This window comes from Lissotriton vulgaris, chromosome 3_1 (assembly GCF_964263255.1).
Source record: "Lissotriton vulgaris chromosome 3_1, aLisVul1.2, whole genome shotgun sequence".
Classification (NCBI taxonomy): Eukaryota; Metazoa; Chordata; class Amphibia; order Caudata; family Salamandridae; genus Lissotriton; species Lissotriton vulgaris.
This window is the reverse complement of record NC_141689.1, coordinates 1026805564-1026825847: the sequence shown is the minus strand read 5'-3', so window position 1 is coordinate 1026825847 and position 20284 is coordinate 1026805564. Positions and strand designations below refer to the sequence as shown.

At 44.6% G+C, this 20284-nt stretch overlaps 1 protein-coding gene across 2 annotated transcripts in view; it reads left to right on the top strand.

The window, feature by feature from the left end:
- Window positions 1-20284, top strand: part of LOC147727331 (uncharacterized) — a 1245320-nt gene that overhangs the window by 342691 nt on the left and 882345 nt on the right. For both annotated transcript variants that reach the window (XM_086961416.1, XM_086961415.1), the window contains one exon: window positions 3376-3445. The gene's annotated coding sequence lies outside the window, so the exon portion shown is untranslated. The remainder of the gene's footprint in view (window positions 1-3375; window positions 3446-20284) is intronic.

The window sequence follows — 20284 nt, the reverse complement described above, 5'->3', positions numbered from 1 at the left end:
TCTGTACCACGAAATAGACTTTGGAGGAAGCTACAGAACTGGGGTATTCCAGAGTCTCTATTAAAAATGATTATATTGCTATACTCCAACACCTGGGTGCAAATCAAAATAGGCGATGGCAAACACATGACCCAACGTTTAGCTACAAATGTGGGACTAAAACAGGGGTGTGTCTTGGCTCCTTGCCTTTTTAATCTTTTATGGCTGATTTACCAGCCCATTTTAACAATATAAATTCGCATTCGCCTTCTATTCATGGCCAGGAAATCAAATATATGCAATATGCAGACGATACGATCTTAATGAGCCAAACAGAAATAGGATTAAAAAGATTAATTAACTCTTTTAATGGTTATGTTACACAAAATGGTCTGACAATTAATATAAAAAAGACAAAGATAATGACTATGGGAAAAGGGAAGCCTAGGATTAATGAGTGGAATATTAACGGTATGATAATTGAAAATGTGAAATTATACAAATACCTTGGAATCATGTTTGACGATGGTTTGATTTTTAGACAGCATTTTAATAGTCTTGAAGCTAGGGGTTGCTCACTTGCATTTGCTTTTAGAAAATTAAGAGACAAACTATTATGCCCCAATTACGACCATCTGATAAAGGTGATGCGAGCAAAATTAATGCCATCTTTGGAATATTGCTCATTCATCTTCAGGGGCAAAGACGCCAAAGTGCTCGATGATATAGAGATTAGAATATATAAAAGTGTTTTTAAAATCCCCAAATATATTAGTCGAGCAAACATAAGACTGGAATTTGGTTTGAAAAAACAATCTCTGGCGCGTCAATCTACATTCTTGAAGTCTCTTTTAACATTAGTCCGTTCAGAGGAAGGCTCACTGGCAAAGTTATGCTGGCTTGAAATCTCAGAAGGGGAATATTCAAAAAATTGGCAGCTGTATTTTAATGAATGTATAAGTAAATTTGACTGCTCTAATTTGGCTGATGAACTGAGGAGCAGGATCGTTTTTAAAAAAGGGATGAATCAAATGGCCGCATTATTAACGACTATAGCGGACAAGGAGGAATTAAGAAAAAGAAGTCATTTCTGGACAGTTGCAAACTCTTTCGGTAGGCTGTCACCTCAATCTTACTTGTCTTATCATTTAAAACCTAGGCTTAAGAATAAATTTATGTATTTAAGGCTGGGAAGATATCCGACAAAGGATGGTATACCAAAATGGGAAAATCAATGGGAATCTAGCATCTGCAGGCTTTGTAGTCAAAGGGAGGAAACACTAACACACATCGTAACCTTATGTCCAGCTTTGGCAGAGGATCGGAAGTTGATCCTAAAACCAATTTTTAATGAATTAGGAATTAGAACATGCAGGCAAGCAATTATTACCTGTTTGAGTGGGGCCAATATCAAAGTTACCTACCACTTTGTTAAGTTCATTATTATTGTTGAGAAGAAACTTAAAGACGAAGAAAAGTAAATAACGGTTTATTGTGATCCAAAGTTAAAAAAAAAAAAAAAAAAAATGAAACCTATTTTAGGAATTGTTTAAATCAAAATGTATGCCAGTTGAAGGGTCTATTAGTTTAATTTACTATAGTTATGCATATTGCACTTTACTATAGCTAGCAAATGGAAAACAGCAAAAAATGTATTATACTAGTATTTCCTACTGCTAACACTGTCACTTTAAGTTAAATGCTGCTATAACAGTGATTGCTGCTAATATATTGTACTCTAGTTAATACCTGTATTTTAATAGTGTGTAAACGCTTAAACATTATTATGGAATTGACTGTATTAATGCAATTTTAGATGATTATTTTAATATGATTATAACTTTGTGCATAGTATATGTTTGTTTATGTGAGTTGCTTTTATCTATTCTTGTTTGTAATGATTTTAATTAATCAACAAATAAATAAATACACACTACACATGTGCTGGTCGAAGTTTCACTTGTCCTCAAGGTCCAAGCTGGTGCATTAGTGTCAGGAGTGGTGGGTATGGCCTGTTTTAGCAGCTCTGCATGAGTCTGTGATAGGGTGCTATAGGTGAATGGCCGGGGCAGATCTGGCATACAGTGCGCATGTGGGAGTAGGTGGTGCTGACGGGTTGTGTTGGAGGAGAAATCTGGCAGCTAGTCCCAGCTGAAGGCTAGCCTCAAGAAGTGGCGAACACGTGCCTTCGGCAGTCGTGTGCTAAAGGGGAGCAGCTCTTCTCAGCCCCTCCTACCACCCTCCCTCTGACTGCCTCTGGAGGTAACAGGGGGTGGGATGGAGCCACCATTAGTGCGGTAGTGTACCGAGGCCTCCTTTCACCATTGCATGAATTAAAAACGTTCTGTAGTACCCAGATTCTTGGTGAGTGGATCTTTACTTTTTTCTGCGAAATTCTATGGGGCATATTTACAAGCCCCTAGTGACACTTTTGCGCTGCCGTTGCATCACTTTTTATGACGCAGCGGTGCTGTAAACAATGTGCTATGTTGCAGCCCATTTACAACGTGACGCATGTAGGGAGATGCGTCACGTTGTAAAGAGCTGCTCCACATTATACAGGTATAATGTATGCAGGGTGGGCGTTCCCACACAGGAATGCCTTCTAGAAGTGATGCAGGGAAATCAGGAAGATTTCACTGCGCCACTTCTAGGACGCCACTGCATCAAAACCCTACGCCTGCTTAGAGCAGGCTTAAGGAGTGACACAGTGTAATAGGAATAGGCTACCCCATGCATTGCTGGAGTTGCCTCATGCTTGCGACACGACTCCAGGAACGCGTGACTTAAGTACCGACAGATGCGTCAAAATTTCTGACGCATCTGTCAATCCTTGCAGCACGAATCCAGGGTTGTTCAAGGGTTTCGCACGCAGGCGCAGGAAAGCTGACGCATCTATACAGAAACGGCCGTTTCTTGTAAATAAGCCCCAAAATGTAAAAGATAACTACCGGGATCAAAGGCTAATAATGGGGGTTTTGGTTTCCTGAATTGCAGGTTTAAATTGCTGCTTTGTTGATTTACATGTCGCCAAAAGCTGACTTTTTTAACATCTTTCTTTAAAGGCAGCATTGAGACATGCTTTGTAACAGACCTTTTTGATGTACTTAACTATTGTTTAAATGGACACAGAATTCAATGGACAGTTTGCAAAAAGAAAAAGGCAGGCAACACCCTGTTCATTTCAGAAGTGCTTGCTCGCTTGTTCAGTACCACACCACTTTCAGGACCCTCCAGCCGCCACTGGGGGATTGTACTCGGAACGAATGGGTGTGGTGCAGCAAAATCATATTTGTTAATCTGAAAAGCAGTACGGCAAGAATTTTGAGGAAAAAAAAAGAATATTGGCATTATCTCAAAGTGATGATCTCACTGTTTTTTTATTTTTATTTCCAGTAACTGTCTTTTTCGCCACTGCTAATGCGAATCACTAACGGGGCAGGATCACAGACCGTGCGTGTACTTGGTAAGCTCCAATACTTTATTTAAAGTGCTGCAGTGGATACCTTTTTATTCATTTTTTATGTTTCACTGTCTAGCCATGTCGATGTTGCGCTTCGCAGCGCAGTGACGTCCCTTGAGCTTGCATCTCGTATGTACGTCATTAACGTAGTCTTTGTTGAAGCTATTTCATACCTTCATGTATTTTCAAAAAAGTTTTGGATTTTAAACATTCATTTGCTATGTTGCTGCTTTGAATTTTGAAAGGTTAGTCTATCCTTTGTGAATTTCACAAACGAGAATATTTTTGGGTTATGTTTTGTACTGTGACATTTAGTTCTTCATTTAGTGAAATACCGTCAACAGCAACAAATAAGACATGATTATACACTGGGCGATTAACTCGGACAAATTCAAACAGCAGCAACAAAAAAACAACAGTTTCCTTGTTCCAGACCTGCCTGCAGATTGAAAGGGACTCTAGGTCCTTTACAATTGTAAAACACGTTTTTACTTCTTTCCGACTCAAGTGCTTTTACGACCCTTTCTGAATTGTAATGAGAAGTGAGCTCTCCGCTTTTGAGTTGCCTAGGGATGATTCAATGGTTGTTGAAAACCATTGACGTGTTCCCTTGGTTGGGGTGGTAACTGATTCACAAGTTGTAAGCTGTCTTAGTGGGACAGATTCCGTTTTGGGAACTGGGACATGCCAACTTTCGGGGCACAGAACTTTAAGGGACACTGGTTTCATTTTTTGTTTTTAAACAAAAGTTTTTCTGCTAGGAATACGAGCGCAGAGATGGTGGTCTGCTGTCACTTTCAGGCCTCAGTTTCTGCACTTGTCCCAGCTTGCAGAATGCTTCTGGCCTAATTAAAATTAATGGCGACCTCCTGAGAATCCATATTATCTGATGCGAATGATTGGTAAGTCAGTCACATCACAAAGTAAAGGTGTGGTACCTTCCTTTATTTTATCTCACCCTATTGTTCCTACTCCTGGAAATTTCCATTTAGAATGTTGAGGAAGAGTGAGAGACGTTAGAAGATTGAACTGCCAGTTTAGAGGCTGACGCAGCTTATGGCTGACGTGCAGGGCTGGCTTTGAGGTTGGTGGCGCGGCTGGCGCCCTGTGCGGGAATCTTTGTTGGCGCCCCCTCACACACCCCGCGCTGAACTTGTATTAAATAAAAGTGCTGGGGACGAACATCGATCTCAGGAAGCTCCGCCCTTTTCTTCTACTGACATGATCCTCTTCAATCAACTTCACCTCCTGCTGCCTGCATAGACTGAATTCAGGTGTAATGCCTGATCGGATTTGCAGAGAGTTAGGGAGCTTGTTTCCCCCAAGAAAGTTTCAAGAGTGGGGTTGATGCATCAGACAATAAAAAAATAAATCCTGTTCTATAGTGCATTTTATAGCAATGCTTTCACTTACATTTGCTGAAAAGCCATAGACTCTGATATGGCACAAACTAAATATGAATCTACAACAAGAGAGAAAGGGAAAGACGGCTACTCTCCTACCCCTCAATATAATTGACTGTAATCAACAAAAGAGCGCCCCGGACACTATAACCATGAAGAACCCTATTCTTCTGTGTAAACAAGGTGGAAAACCTATCCTAAAAGTGAGTGGTCAGATGGTACATAAATCTATGCATATGTGAAGGAAAAAAAGGGGAAAATTAATTATTTTCTAAAAGAACCCTCACTCACCCTAGAGGTGACATGCTTCATCATTGGGTTTGTTCACAGGGGGGGCTGACTATCCCCTCCTGTGTGCTACCACGCCTGCAAGTGCAGCGGAGCAGGTGTGTGTGAAAGTGGTGATCAGTGCAAAAAGTGTGTGGATAAAAGATCACAACCGTGCCTCAACAGACTTTATTCGGGGCCAGTTGTTTCACATTAAAATTGGTATAATCACTGGATGTTTTGATTTTAGTCCAGCGATACCAATAAGTGACTGGTCAACAGGTTTCTGCTGTAAAAAGCTAAAGTCAGCTCAGCTTTCTTCAGGACCAAATTAAAACAAAACAAAACAATCCTACGGGGGTCCAAGCACGCTAAGGCCTGCCCACACCGTTAGGAAATGAAAAGTGAGGTAAGATAACAATTTGTACTGTCCTCAGGATAACTCACGGTTTACCCATCCAACTCCTGTTAGTCATCAGGCGTTGTATAGTGCTAGGTTTTATGAACCGCTACATGGGCTCAGAGGGATCAGCAGATCTTCACTCGCTGTCGGAATTACAGACCGCGAGACTCGCCGCCTCTCAACCTACTCGGTTGGTCCCAATGGCCCGAAACTAAATATGCCAATACTTTCATTGTTAAGAAAATTAAACGGAAACAGGTTCAAGTTAAACAAGATCAAAGAGAACCACGTATATGCTATTATGCAAAGTGGCTGGAGATTGTGCAGATATGAGCGAACAGCCATTTTATAGGAAAGGTGCTAATATATTATCTTCAAGAGAAAAACATTCCATAGCTAGCAAATTGCCCCAAAAAGATTTAGAGTGTGCAGCTCACCTCAGACCTGACCTGCAGCACAAAACTGTTCTACTAGCATTGAGACTCTCAGTGGCGTAACAAACTTGATGGGGCCCCCCTGCAAATTACATGGAGGGGCCCCCCTCCGGACTTATTCAGGAGCTCTCATGCCAGGGTACTGTGCTGAGGGCTCCACTTGGAGCTTTCCCCCCACACTGTGGGGGCTTCAGGGGCATATGTTACGCCACTGCTGGACATGAAACACAACTGTATTGATTGAGTCCTGATTTCAGGGGTTAGAGAGCAAAATATCATGTTTATTTATTTGCGGAGAGGACAATTATATTATCTCTTATACTCCAGCCTAGGATCCTTTTTCTTTAATCCAAATGAACCATTAATAGTTTTTGCATACTTGTAGATCTTCTTTCAATCAAATGCCTCTAGACAATTCTACGGTGAATAGCTCAGGCTTCCTCTTTCACTCTTGCTTATTTCTCCTCTTATAGCATTGCCACCTTCACTTGCTCCATTTTCCCTGAGTGTGTGGCCAATGGTGTCAAGTTTCCATGCGGTAAGATGAAAGTGTCGGCCCTAACATCTTAGTTGAAGTAGGTTTATGTTAGACCTGGCATCATTGGCGTGAGTCTCCCTCCCATTTTGTCAGATTGCCTCCTCTTTTTTTGATATATGTTTTGCTGGTAATATGCTTTGAGCAATGTGCCACTGCTGTTCAGTGCCACAGTGTAAGTGCTCCCTATGTTAAATTTATGTATTGATTAGTGACTCCATGGGACCCTAGTACAGTGCACTATGTGTGCCCAGGGCTTGTAAATCAAATGCTGCAGGTGGGATTGCAGCACTGGTTGTGCCACCCACAGAAGCAGCTTGTAAAGTGTGTCTCAGGCCTGCCATTGCAGAGCCTATGTGCAGTCTAGTACTGCCATGTCGACTGGGCAAGTGCACCCACTTGTCTGTCCCTAAACCTTCCCTTTTCTTCATATCAGGCACCCCTATGGTAGGCCCAAGGGCAGGGTGCATTGTAAGTATAAGGTAGGACATGCCCTGGCATGTCCTAATAGTGAATTACAGCCATTTTTGTTTTTCACTATTGCAAGGCTACCTGTAGGCCATAATGGGCAGTTAGATTATTACATTTTATAATCCTAACTGACTCAGTGAACATGGTAGAAATTCGAATTTAGTATGCCTGAACTCAGAATGATAAAATACATCTTTTAGTGAGGTTGGTTTTAACATTCTGTGTTTGAAAATACCACTTTTAGAACATAGGTATTTTCTTGTCTAACTATCCAAGCCTGCCTCTCTACTAGGTTGTGTATTCCTTGTCTGGAGTTTGAGTGAAAGGGCTTGGGGATTCCAGGAGACAGAATGAGCCAGCCCAGTGGCGAATAGAGAGATCTGCATCTAGATGGGAGGGAGGAGTTGCACCTGCGACCTGAATAGGGCTATGCCTTCCCTCCACAATGCTGGCTCCACGTCCTGGGGTGCGGCTGATGTCTCTGCCCTGCACTGTGAAAGAAGAGAAGGAATCATGTCAACAAAGTGCTCCAGGGCTGTGCTTTACCTCCACAATGCTGGCTCCACCTCCTGTGGGCCGTCTGATGTTTCTGCCCTGCACTGTGAAAGGAAAGAAGGAGGCATGTCAACAGAGTGCTCCAGAACTGGTTTGGACTGGGCAAAGGCCCCTCTGCCTTCAAAGAACAAAACAAAAAGTAGTATAAATATTGGGACCCAGACCCAAGAACTTCAGATCACTTCTGGGAACAAGACAAATCTTTTGCCAAGGAGAAGAACTCAAGAAGCTGCAGGAATTTGCACATAGACGTACCCTATGCACACACACAATATTTTTGTACACGTAGGTGGTAGTACATAAAATTCATAGCAATGCAAACATGCAGAGAAACAGTTTCTCTGCATGTTTGCATTGCTATGAAGTTTATGTACTACCACCTACGTGTACAAAAATATTGTGTGTGTGTACATAGGGTACGTCTATGTGGGAATTGTGAGGTTTTGCCAGCTTGCTGACGCAACCATTGAGTGGTTACATGGTTTTCCGCTCACCCAGTTGCACCACAAATCACTGTCCATTAGTGCTTCCATACAGGCAGTGCGCCCATTGCTAGATTGACCTCTAAAAACCATTCTCTCCTTCTCAGCTGCAGGAATTTGGACTACCCCTCTGCCAGTGTGCTGTTTGCTGGGTTGGCCTACAGTGGTTTCCTTATTGCCAAGGAAAGGAGAATGAACTTTCAAAGCACTTTCATCATCTTACAGAATATTTCTCCAAGGGCTTGAACTTGTGCTTGCCTCCTGCTGAAGTCTGAGGGACAAAATACTTCACCACCAGCTCCCCTCTGAATTTCCTTGCTGGGAATTCTATCTGCAGAAGCCTGAAGGGAGCTGGAAGCGCGCTGCAACGAGAAGAAGCGTGTCGCCGCCGCAGCTGTAGTCGTCGCAGGGCCTGTCGCTGCTTCAAAGTAGAGAGTCGTCGTAAGGCTGCCAGGGCGTGTACGCATCATCGCATCAAGGGCACAATCTTATCGCATCACACCAGGGTTGACGCATCGCATCGAGTCGCCATCTTGCGCATCGCAACCAGGCCGCAGAACAAGAATCTATGCATCACCTCCGGTCCGGTAAGGATCAAGACGCATCCCCTACTCTGCGCAAGCATTGAGGTGCGACGCATCATCTCCCCCGAAGCACGGAACCAACACATCTCCCACTCTGCGAGCCTTTTGTTTGTTTTGCGTTACACACCCAGGTACTTTTGTGAGCACTGTGTCGCATTTGTCACCAACTTGAACTACGCAACATCTACCATCTTTAAGTCAATCTTAAGTACTGTATTGTGGATTTTTGTCATTTGTGGTCTTGTGTTAAGTCTATATAAAGAATACTTATTTTTATAAAAACTTGTGTGGTGTCCATCTGCAGTGTTTTCACTGTATTTAGCAAAATTGATGGGACCCCCTCGAGACTAAAGCAGGTCAGGGAAAGAGGGGAATGAAGAAACACAAGAAAAACACATTTCCCTCATTGACCATAGTAAATTAATAAAGATATAATTCTGATATACTTTTTAACATACATGGGTGACAAACACACAATATTCCTTCATCCTTTTTATAAAAGTATTTTTTTTCACAAGATATTCTCTTTTATTTATTTTCATATAAAATGTATTTCTTGTTTTCTTTTTTTCCCTCATAAAGGTTTGTATTACTTTATATCCAAGTTCATAAGCAATTCATAAATTTGAAACATGAAATTTCATTACTAATTCATACAAAAGAAGTCATTTTTAAAAATCAAATATACACATAATAAAAGCCAATATACAAAGCAAAAAACATGTCATGAAGCAACTATAACCCCTGGATAGCAACCCTCTTCATTAGTCATTCTCACACAATCATATCCTCACTACATTCATTCAAACAGAAATCTGTAAAGGGACTAGATCTAATTAGCAGAAAAATGTCTGCCCATAGACAAATCTCAGACCACAGTATGAGATTCCGCACTTGGTCGACGCGCGTTTCGGTGGTGCAAGGCCACCTTCCTCAGGACCTCTTCCAGATTTACACAACCACACTTGCCCAGGGGACTTCAGGTAAAAGGCAGCTATCTCTAGTCAAAAACATGAAGTTCAGTGATTTGATCCCGCTATAGTGTACAGTTTATAAGCCTATCAAATATAGGGAGGGCTACCCCAAATGTCGAGGTGTGACCTACTAAACACGTCACCAGATCAGTAAAAATTCAAAATTCAAGCGTCCGTCTCAATGGCTTATTTTTATATCTATTGGTCGTACGTATTTCTTAATGGCCTCAATGTCATACGTTTCTCAGTGTAACGCCAAATGTATAGCTAGCATCTCCACCTCAATGGTACCTAAGTCAAAGGTAGTCACGGGTCGTCGTGTCCACCAACTTCATGGCATATATCGAATGTTTTTCTTGTGTTTTCACTGTATTACCGTGTGTATTCACAAATGCTTAACACAGTGCCTCTGAGATAAGCCTGTCTGCTCGTGCCAAGCTACCAAGGGGGTGAGCAGGAGTTATTTAGGAGTGCAATCCCTTTATCCTGACTTAGAACCAAGGGTCCCTATTTGGACAAAGTTGTATACCGTTCCCAACTAGAGACCCCCAGTTCTAACATTGGTGGTCAGCAGTGAGGATTTGGACCTGCATTTCTGACTCATAAACAGTAATTGGTGTACACTACTAGTGAGTGCAGACCAAACGCGACCACATACTTTTTTTTGGTAGATTTTATTTTTCCTTAGACAGTTATTTTGTCCTGAAAACTCCCAATTCTTACTACCATGAGTAGACCAGCATCTGTTGCATCTATGGATCTTGATTTTGAGGAAGAGAGGTTGGAAACCTACACTTTGAAACAGCTCAAGCATCTCTGCAAGAAATTGAAAGTTGCTACACCAGGCATTTCCAAAAAGGATGACTACCAAAAGGAGCTGAGGGCCTGGGTAGAAGCAAGAAATGCCCCTGATCTTGTGGTGGAGCCAGCTGGGGATGCAGATGGGCAACTGGATAGGCCAGTGTTTCCAGCCAGGGGAGGAGTACCGTCCCCACCTGGCAATAGTATCTCTTCCAAAGACCTGTCCCCCAGAGAGTAGGGCACACAAGCTGGAGATGGCTAAGCTTAGGTTGGAGGGTCAGAGGGAAGCAGAGAATAACAGATTGTCCTTGGAGAGAGAGAGAATGAGAATGGAACATGAGAGGATATTGAGGGAGTTAGAGATCAAGGCAAATGGCTTAGAGATCAATCCCTCTGGTGGCAGCGCACCATCTGTGCCTTCAGAAGGCAGGGTATATATCCCCATGGATGTCATCAAAGATTTCAATAAGCATGAAGACATTGGGCAGTGGTTTGCAGCCTATGAAATAGCAATGTTGGCCCACCGGGTCCCTGAGAAGGATTGGGGAGCGGGGTTGTGGGGCCGCTTTGTGAGTGAGGGGAGGAATACTTTGTTAGACCTACCCAGTGAGAATAGGATGTCTTATGCCCACATGAAGGAAGCACTGATGACAAGGTATGGCTTGACCCCAGAACTCTATAGACAGAGGTTCAGGAATTGTAGGAAGCTGGAGAGAACCATTTGGGTAGAATATGTATCTTTCTTTTGCAGAACTATGGATGGTTGGGTGAAGGTAGCTAAGTGGATACTTTTGAAGTGCTCTATGATTTGAATGCAAGGGAGCACTTGTCTACTAATTGTTTTCCAGAGCTACGCCAGCACCATATTGATAGCAAGTTGACTAACCCTAGGAAGCTTGCTGAGGAGGAAGACCGCTGGGTCAGTACCAGGGTCCACAAGGGTCAGGTGGGAGACTCCTACAAAGGTGGGCTGGGTCCCTAGCAGAAGAGTGGGGGGGAACAAGGGTAAACAGAGGGAGTTCCAGAAAGGGCCCCACAGTAATTCCCAAGGGAACCAAGGGAGGGGTTCCCAGTCTCCCCCGAGAAGAAGTCCGAAACCCTGCCAAGTAAACCTGTTTATAGGGGGCCTGATACCTGCTTTCAGTGTAAGCAGGTGGGACACCATTGGTATGATCCCCAGTGTCCCCAAAAGGGTCAATATGTGTCACCCCGTGCACCACCCGATCAGATGGCCAGTGTAGCCCTGGATGGGGAGGAGATGGGTGCCCAAGGTGGGTGGAATCCTGCAGAAATATCCCTTGTCTCATTAGGAGACTTTGGGCCATATGTATCATAGTTCCGTTTTGCAATTCCTAAATAGCGATTTTTAAGGAATCGCTATTTAGGAATCGCAAAATGGTATGTATGAAGAAAATCACTTTTTTTTGCGATTCCTTAATTGCGAATTCACATTTTGCCAATTCTCAATTAAGGAATAATTTCCAATGCATTCCTATGGGCCAGGAGGCCCATAGGAATGATTGCGAAATAATTCTCAAATTGCAAATTCGAAATTTGCTAATCGCAATTTGAGAATTATTGAAAGGGTGCAGGGGTGTCTCAAGGACACCCTGCTGCACCCCTGTAAATTACATGTCTGTGCATATGGCGCACATACATGCCCAATGGACATGTATGTGCGTCATATGCCACCCTCACAAATGCACAATTGTGCATATTTACAAGAAATCGCAAATTACCACCAACTACAAGTTGGTGGTAATTTGCGATTTCTAAACCTGAAATCGCAAGTCTACAAAGCTTCATACATAGCATCTAAGGAATCGCAAAATTGCGATTCCTTAAATGCTTAAGCAAAATAAGGAATCGCAATTTTTAGCGATTCCTTATTTTGCTAATGTTTCTTACATTTCAAAATCGGTAAAAAGGCCCTTTGCGATTCGCTAAGGCCGAAATTCGCAGAATTTTGGCCTTAACGAATCGCAAAAGGCTTGATACATATGGCCCTTTGAGATGGTCCAAAAATTCAGCTGCCTGATAACACTTAAAAGTACAGGCAGTGGGTGACCATATATGGCCATAGAGTGGAGGCTCTTAGAGACACCAGAGCCAGTGTGACAGCTGTCAAGTGTCACTTGGTATCTGAAGAGAAGGTGGTTCCCAATACATTCTTCCCAGTTGTTGCCGCTGACAACACAGAGAGCCTTTGCAAGGTGGCTCAGGTTTAAGCATGGGCGAATTTTGAGAATTCGCGATCCGCGAATTTGCGGATTTGCGAATTCGCGATCCGCAAAATTCGCGAATTTGTGCGAATTTGCGGATTTTTGTTTTTTGCGTGTTCGCGGGGTTTTTTGCGTGTTCGCGGGGTTTTTTGCGTGTTCGTGGGGCTTTTTGCGTCTTCGCGAGCCGCTTGCATAGCGAAGTTACCCATGAAGTCGTTTATGGGAGAGGGAGAGAGAGATAGATAGATAGATAGAAAGAGAGAGAAAGAGAGAGAAAGAGAGAGGGAGAGAGAGAAGCAGAGAAAGAAAGAGAGGCCGGATCTCTGAAGGGCCAGATTCCTGAGTTGCCCCTACAGAACATACAGCTTTTTATTTTTAGCAAAATGCATATGAAAATTGTGCTGTAAAGGTCTCTTTTAGTTTAACCCCTCCTGACAACTCAAAATGGGTGTATTTGCTATCCTCTCCCTTCTTCCTGTTTTTTTTATATCTGTAAGTGCTTCCTGATGAGGTTTAATTCCTTGGACAGGTGCCTCGTTGCCTACATGTAACTATTCTCTGACCCTGCTTCAAGGGTCAGAGCAGGGTCAGAGAATAGTTGCAAGTAGGCAACGAGGCGCCAGGAAGCAATTAGCTGCAGGTGTCCAAGTTGAAATTAATTTGTTTGTAACCCTTTTGTAAAAGGTTACAAAGAAATTAGGTTCAACTTTTGCACCTGCTGCTGTAACCCTTGCTTGGCTGAAAATTCGTCCCCGCTGATTCGCGGATTTTACCGTGATTTCGCGAGATTCGCGGATCGCGAAATCGCGGAAAATCCGCAAATTCGCCAGCGAAACGGATTTTACGCCCACCCTTACTCAGGTTCCCTTTAAGTGGGGGTGGGGTCTCTGGTACTTTTCAAGTAGCTGTGAGGCCTGCCATGCCTGTTGACTGTCTGTTGGGCAATGATTTGAAAAGCTCCCCTTGGGCTAAGGTGGAGAAGAAGGCTCATTTAGAGATGTTGGATCTGCCTGAGTAGGCGTGTGTGACCACTCGGTCTATGGCAGCCAAGGGTGTTCAAGAGATCCTGAAGACTGAAAGTATGGCCCAAGAACATGCCTTAAAGAGAAGAGGTAGGGGGTGTGGGAAACCATCCCTCATTGTTCCCACGGTCCAGGAGAAGGCAGACCTCAAGGGGGATTCCCTGGAACCTACAGGGAGCAAGTTTCTGAACTGGGGAACCTACCTGAAATGATCCATTGGCAGCAAGAAGGGGGGCCCTCCAGGGAGCAATTTTGTGCAGAGCAGAAGAAGTGCCCTTCTCTTGTGGGTTTGCGGCAACAGGCCACAAACCAGGCATCAGGTGATCAGTCAGGATCACATTGGATCTACTGGGAGAACGACCTCCTGTATAGCGAGCCTAAGGTTGCTGAGCCTGGGTCAGCCTGTGTGCTGGTGGTATGCCAGCGCTTCAGAGCCTTCCTACTGGGGTTGGCTCATGACGTACCTTTAGCTGGACATCTGGGGCAGAACAAGACCTTTGAACAGCTTGTCTTCCATGTTTATTGGCCCCAGATGCGGAAGAGTTCAGATACCCATTGTAGAACTTGTCAAACTTGCCAGGCAAGTGGGAAAAGTGGAAGGAAGCACAAGGCTCCCCTCCAACCTTTCCCTGTAGTCAGTACCCCCTTTCAACGATTGGGCATTGACATTGTTGGGCCACTGGACCCCAAGACAGCCATGGGCAACAGGTTTATCCTGGTCTTGGTGGACCATGCTACCAGCTACCCGGAAACCATCCCGCTGATGACAGTGACGGACCCCGTGGTGGGACGTGCACTGATGGGGATTTTCTCTCGTGTGGGGTTCCCCAGAGAGGTGATGTCTGACCGAGGTACAAACTTCATTTCCAGTTATATGAAGTCTCTGTGGAAGGAGTGTGGTTTTACCTATAAATTCACCACTCCTTATCACCCCCAAGGTAATGGGCTGGTTGAGAGTTTCAACCGTACCCTTAAAGACATGATCATAGGTCTTGAGGAACCGATGAGTCATAAGTGGGACGTCCTCTTGCCATGCCTTCTGTTTGCTTACCGTGAGGTGCCACAAAAGTCCCTAGGGTTCAGTCCCTGTGAACTGCTGTATGGACACCTGGTAAGAGGACCTTTGAGTCTGGTCAAGGAAGGCTGGGAGTAATCTCCCAGGAAACCTCCCCAGGATGTATACAGTTACATGCTGGCCTTCAGGAACCAGACTCAGGGATTCAGAGATCTCGCTCAGGCGAATCTGGAAGCCAGCCAGGAAGAGATGAAGCAGTGGTACGATCAGACTGCCCATCTGTTTGAGCTTCAGCCTGGACAGAAAGTTTGGGTCATGGCCCCTGTAGAGCCTTGTGCGTTCCAGGACAGGTCCATTTGCGGTGGTGGGGGGCAAGAGTGATGTCACCTACCTGGTGAACTTGCGGTCTCCAAGGAACCCTATGCAGGTCCTACATGTTAACCGCCTGAAGCCCCACTTAGAGAGTTCTGAAGAGGGCATGCTCCTAGCGACAGATGATTGAATGGAGGAGGAGACCGAGCCTCTTCCTGACCTCCTGTCTGCAACAGAGCAAGATGGGTCAGTGTATGGTGTCAGCCTCTGCCACACTGACCCCTAATCAGCAGCAAGATTGTCGCCAACTGTTGGGACAATTCTCTGATTTGTTTTCCTTGGTTCCTGGTGTCCCTGAGTGGTGCGTCCATGATGTGGACACTGGGGACAATCCTCATAGAAGCACAAGGCTTACAGAGTGACTGACAAGGTCAGAGCTTACATCAAGGAGGAAGATGTTTGCTTTAGAGGTGATTGAGACCTCAAACAGTCCTTGGGCCAGCCCAGTGGTCTTGGTCCCAAAGGCTGCCGTGCCTGGTGCCACACCCGAACTCCAGTTCTGTGTGGAATACCGAGGACTCAATTCAATCACCAGGACTGATGCGCACTTCATCCCCAGAGCTGATGAGCTCATTGAACGGTTAGGGGCTGCACGGTATCGCAGCACGTTTGATTTGACGTCTGGGTACTGGCAGATCGCCTTGCCTGATGGGGTCAAAGAGAGGTCAGCATTCTCCACACCAGATAGGCACTACCAATTCCGGGTGATGCCTTTTGGGATGAAGAATGCCCCTGCCACCTTTCAGAGGTTAATCAACCAGGTGTTGGCTGGACTGGAGGATTTCAGTGCCACGTAGCTGGATGACATTGCAGTGTTCAGCGCCAGTTGGGAAGAACATCTGCACCACCTCTGGGAAGTGTTGATGGCACTGCGAAAGGCAGGCCTCACGATCAACGCGAGTAAGTGCCAGATCAGGCAGGGTTCAGTGGTGTACTTGGGTCACCAGGTAGGGAGCAGCCAGGTGGCACCCCTACACCCCAAGATTGATACCATCCTGGCATGGTGAGAGACTTTTTAGGACTCATGGGGTACTACAGGAGGTTTATCATGGGGGAGGTTTATCATGGGGTATGGCAACATTGTTGCACCCTTGACTGAGCTGACTTCCAGGAAGTAGCCCAAGAAAGTGAACTGGACTGACACCTGTCAGAAGGCTTTTGACGCCCTGAAGACTGCCATCTGCATAGCACCTGTGCTTCAGGCGCCCAACTTCTCAAAAGAATTATTTCTTTGAACAGACGCATTAGAGCATGGTGTGGGGTCTGTTCTATCACAGAATAATGAAGAGGGCCTAGACCAACCCGTAGCCTTCATCAGTAAGAGGTTACTTCCACAGGAGCAAAGGTGGAGAGCAATTGAGCGTGAGGCATTTGCTGTGGTCTGGGCACTGAAGACGTTGAGACCCTACTTGTTTGGGACTCACTTCCTGGTTCAGACCGACCACAGGCCCCTAAGATGGTTAATGCAGATGAGGGGTGAGAACCCAAAGTTGTTGAGGTGGTTCATTTCCCTATAGGTTATGAACTTTACGGTGGAACACCTCCCTGGTACAGAACACGCCAACGCTGATGGTCTGTCCAGATTTTTCCACCTTAGTGAAGAGAACTCCCAAGGGGAAGGGTAGTTCTCCCCACATTTCAGCTGGAGGAGACACGTGTTAGACCTGACATCATTGGCGTGAGTCTCCCTCCCATATTGTCGGATTGCCTCCTCTGTTTTTGATATGTTCTGCTGAGTATTTGCTTTGGGCACTGTGCCACTGCTATTTAGTGCCCCAGTGCAAGTGCTCCCTATGTTAAATTGATGTAATGATTAGTGACTCCATGATTGGGTTATTTGATTTACTTGTCGGACCCTAGTACAGTGCACCATGTGTGCCTAGGGCTTGTAAATCAAATGCTACTGGTGGGCTTGCAGCACTGGTTGTGCCACCCACAGAAGCAGCTTGTAAAATGTGTCTCAGGCCTGCCATTGCAGGGCCTATGTGCAGTCTAGTACTGCCATGTCGACTGGGCAAGTGCACCCACTTGCCAGTCCCTAAACCTTCCCTTTTCTTAATTTCAGACACCCCTATGGTAGGCCCAAGGGCAGGGTGCATTGTAAGTATAAGGTAGGACACGCCCTGGTTTATGTGGCATGTCCTAATAGTGAATTACAGCCATTTTCGTTTTTCACTATTGCAAGGCTACCTGTTCTCCATAGGCCAGAATGGGCAGTTAGATTATTACATCTTATAATCCTAACTGACTCAGTGAACATGGTAGAAATTCGAATTTAGTATGCCTGAACTCAGAATGATAAAATACATCTTAAAGGGGTATATGTATCAAATACAGTCATTGCGATTCTCAAAAAGCTATTTTTAGAGAATCGCTATTGGTGAATCGCAAAACGGTATGTAATAAATAATTCGCAAATATTTTGTGATTTCTTGGCATTCCTTAATTGCAATTAGCAAATTGCAAATTGCAATTAAAGAATACCTTCCCATTCATTCCTATGGTCTAGCAGGCCCATAGGAATGAATGGGAAGACATTCTCAATTTGCGATTGGCAATTTGAGAATCGCAAATTGAGAATGCAATTTCAAGGGTGCCAGGGTGTCCAAAAGACACCCCGTTGCACCCCTGAAGTATGTATGTGTGCATATGGGGTGCACATACATGCCCTAATGACATGCATGTGTGGCACATGCCACTTTGAAAAAAGCAAAAAAGTGCTTTTTTCAAAGAATTCGCAAATTACCACCAATTGTCAGTTGTTGGTAATTTGCGATTTCTTATGCCAAATTCGTACAACTTAGGTGCTTCATACATTTCATTTGAGGAATCGCAATTTGCGATTCCTTAAATGTAATCGCAAAATAGAGAATCGCAAATTTTCTGATTCTCTAATTTGCGATACACTTTTGGGAGGATACATCCCAAATGGCCTTTTCCTGTTCGCATTTGCGAATGGGAAAAGGGCTTGATACATATGCCCTTTAGTAAAGTTGGTTTTAACATTCTGTGTTTGAAAATACCACTTTAGAAAGTAAGTATTTTCTTGTCTAACTATCCAAGCCTGCCTCTGCTAGGTTGTGCATACCTTGTCTGGAGCTTGAGTGACAGGGCTGGGGGATTCCAGGAGACAGAATGAGTCTCCCCAGTGGTGAATAGAGAGATCTGCATCTAGATGGGGGAGAAGAGTTGCACCTGGGACCTGAATAGGGCTGTGCCTTCCCTCCACAATGCTGGCTCCACCTCCTGGGGTGCGGCTGATGTTTCTGCCCTGCACTGTGAAAGGAAAGAAGGAGTCATGTCAACAGGGTGCTCCAGAACTGGTTTGGACTGGGCAAAGGCCCCTCTGCCTTCAGAGAACAAAGAGAAAAGTAGTATAAATATTGGGACCTAGACCCAAGAACTTCAGATCACTTCTGGGAACAAGACAAACCTTTAGGCAAGGAGAAGAACCAAGGAAGCTGCAGAAGTTTGGCCTGCCCCTCTGCCAGTGTGCTGTTTGCTGGGTTGGCCTGCAGTGGTTTCTTTATTGCCAAGGAAAGGAGAAGGAACTTTCAAAGAACTTTCATCCTACAGAATATTTCTCCAAGTGCTTGAACTTGTGCTTGCATCCTGCTAAAGTCTCAAGGACAAAAGACTTCACCACAAGCTCCCCTCTAATTTCCTTGCTGAGAATTCTATCTGCAGTAGCCTGCATGTCGGTGGGAGCTGGAAGCGTGACACAACGAGAAGAAGCGTGTTGCCGCCGCAGCTGTAGTCGTCGCATCGCCGGAGAAGTGTGCCACCGCCGTATCTCCCCAAGCCCTGATCTTTGGACTGGGTAAGAGTGGTCTGTTTAACTCAGACACTCTGTTCATCACCACCCCCCTTTTTGTAAATCGTATCTCCCCAGAAGCGTGTCTTCGTCGCAGCTGTCTGCTGTCCTATCACCAGAGAAACGTGTCGCTGGGCCTGTCGCAGCTCCAAAGTACAGAGTCGTCGCAAGGCTGCCAGGGCGTGTATGCATCGTCTTCGCATTGTCACATCAAGGGCGCCATCTTATCACATCGCACCAGGGTTGCTACATCACATTGAGGCGCCAACTCAAGCATCGCAACCGGGCCGCAGAACAAGAATCTACGCATCACCTCCGCTCCGGTAAGGATCAAGACGCATCCCCTACTCTGCACAAGCAATGAGGCGCTACGCATCATCTCCCCGGAAGCACGGAACCGAAGCATCTCCCACTCAGCGAGCCTTTTCTTTGTTTTGCGTTACGCACCCAGGTACTTTTGAGGGAACTGTGTCTCCTTTATCACCAACTTGAACTAAGCAACTTCTACCATCTTTAAGTCAATCTTAAGTACAATATTGTGGATTTTGTCTTTTGTGGTCTTGTGTTAAGTCTATATAAAGAATACTTATTTTTATAAAACCTGTGTGGTGTCCATCTGTAATGTTTTCACTGTATTACTGTGTGTATTCACAAATACTTAACACACTGCCTCTGAGATAAGCCTGTCTGCTCGTGCCAAGCTACCAAGGGGGTAAGCAGGAGTTATCTAGGAGTGTAATCCCCTTATCTTGACTTAGAAGCAAGGGTCCCTATTTGGACAAAGGTGTATACCATTGCCAACTAGAGACCCCCAGTTCTAACAGTTTAACTAATATAACCTTTACTGGAATTCATCATGATATTCTTTTTTTCGTAGATACTCTTGCATTTCCCTTCTCCAGCTACTGATTGTCCCAAATGAATGTTGAACGTTCTTATAATTTGTTTTATGGAGAAAGAGTCATCCGGCACCATCTTCTTTATTTTTCTGTTCTACTTGGGCCCCGCACACAATACTCTAAAAATGATAGAACATTTTATCACCCTCTCGGTGCTTGTATGTGTACAATACCTCCAGAGAATTCACTGAAGATACACATTACTCACTAGTGCATTATTAGAATTTCGGTAAGACCTACAATGGGCCTTGCACGAGGACCACCCCCACAGCGTTCTTGGGTTCTCCATCTTAATTACATACATGCACCTATCATTTCCAATGGCTCTACATTGCTATCTATCAGTGTGAGCATGGCTAGTGTGCCCAAGACCAAAGTTAAAACTACCTGCTTTCTGTATATTTGGCAGAGTCCCAAATGACCCCCAACTAGTGTCAGAGCCTCCATATGCCCGATAGCATCTAAAAAAAATCATTATTAGTATCCCTGGACTCCCCCATGATCATGGCAGCATTACTTAGATTCCAGCAAAAAAGCCACTGTGTCATCTGTCATTCATTGGTATTATTGCTAGCAGCTCCAGTTTGTG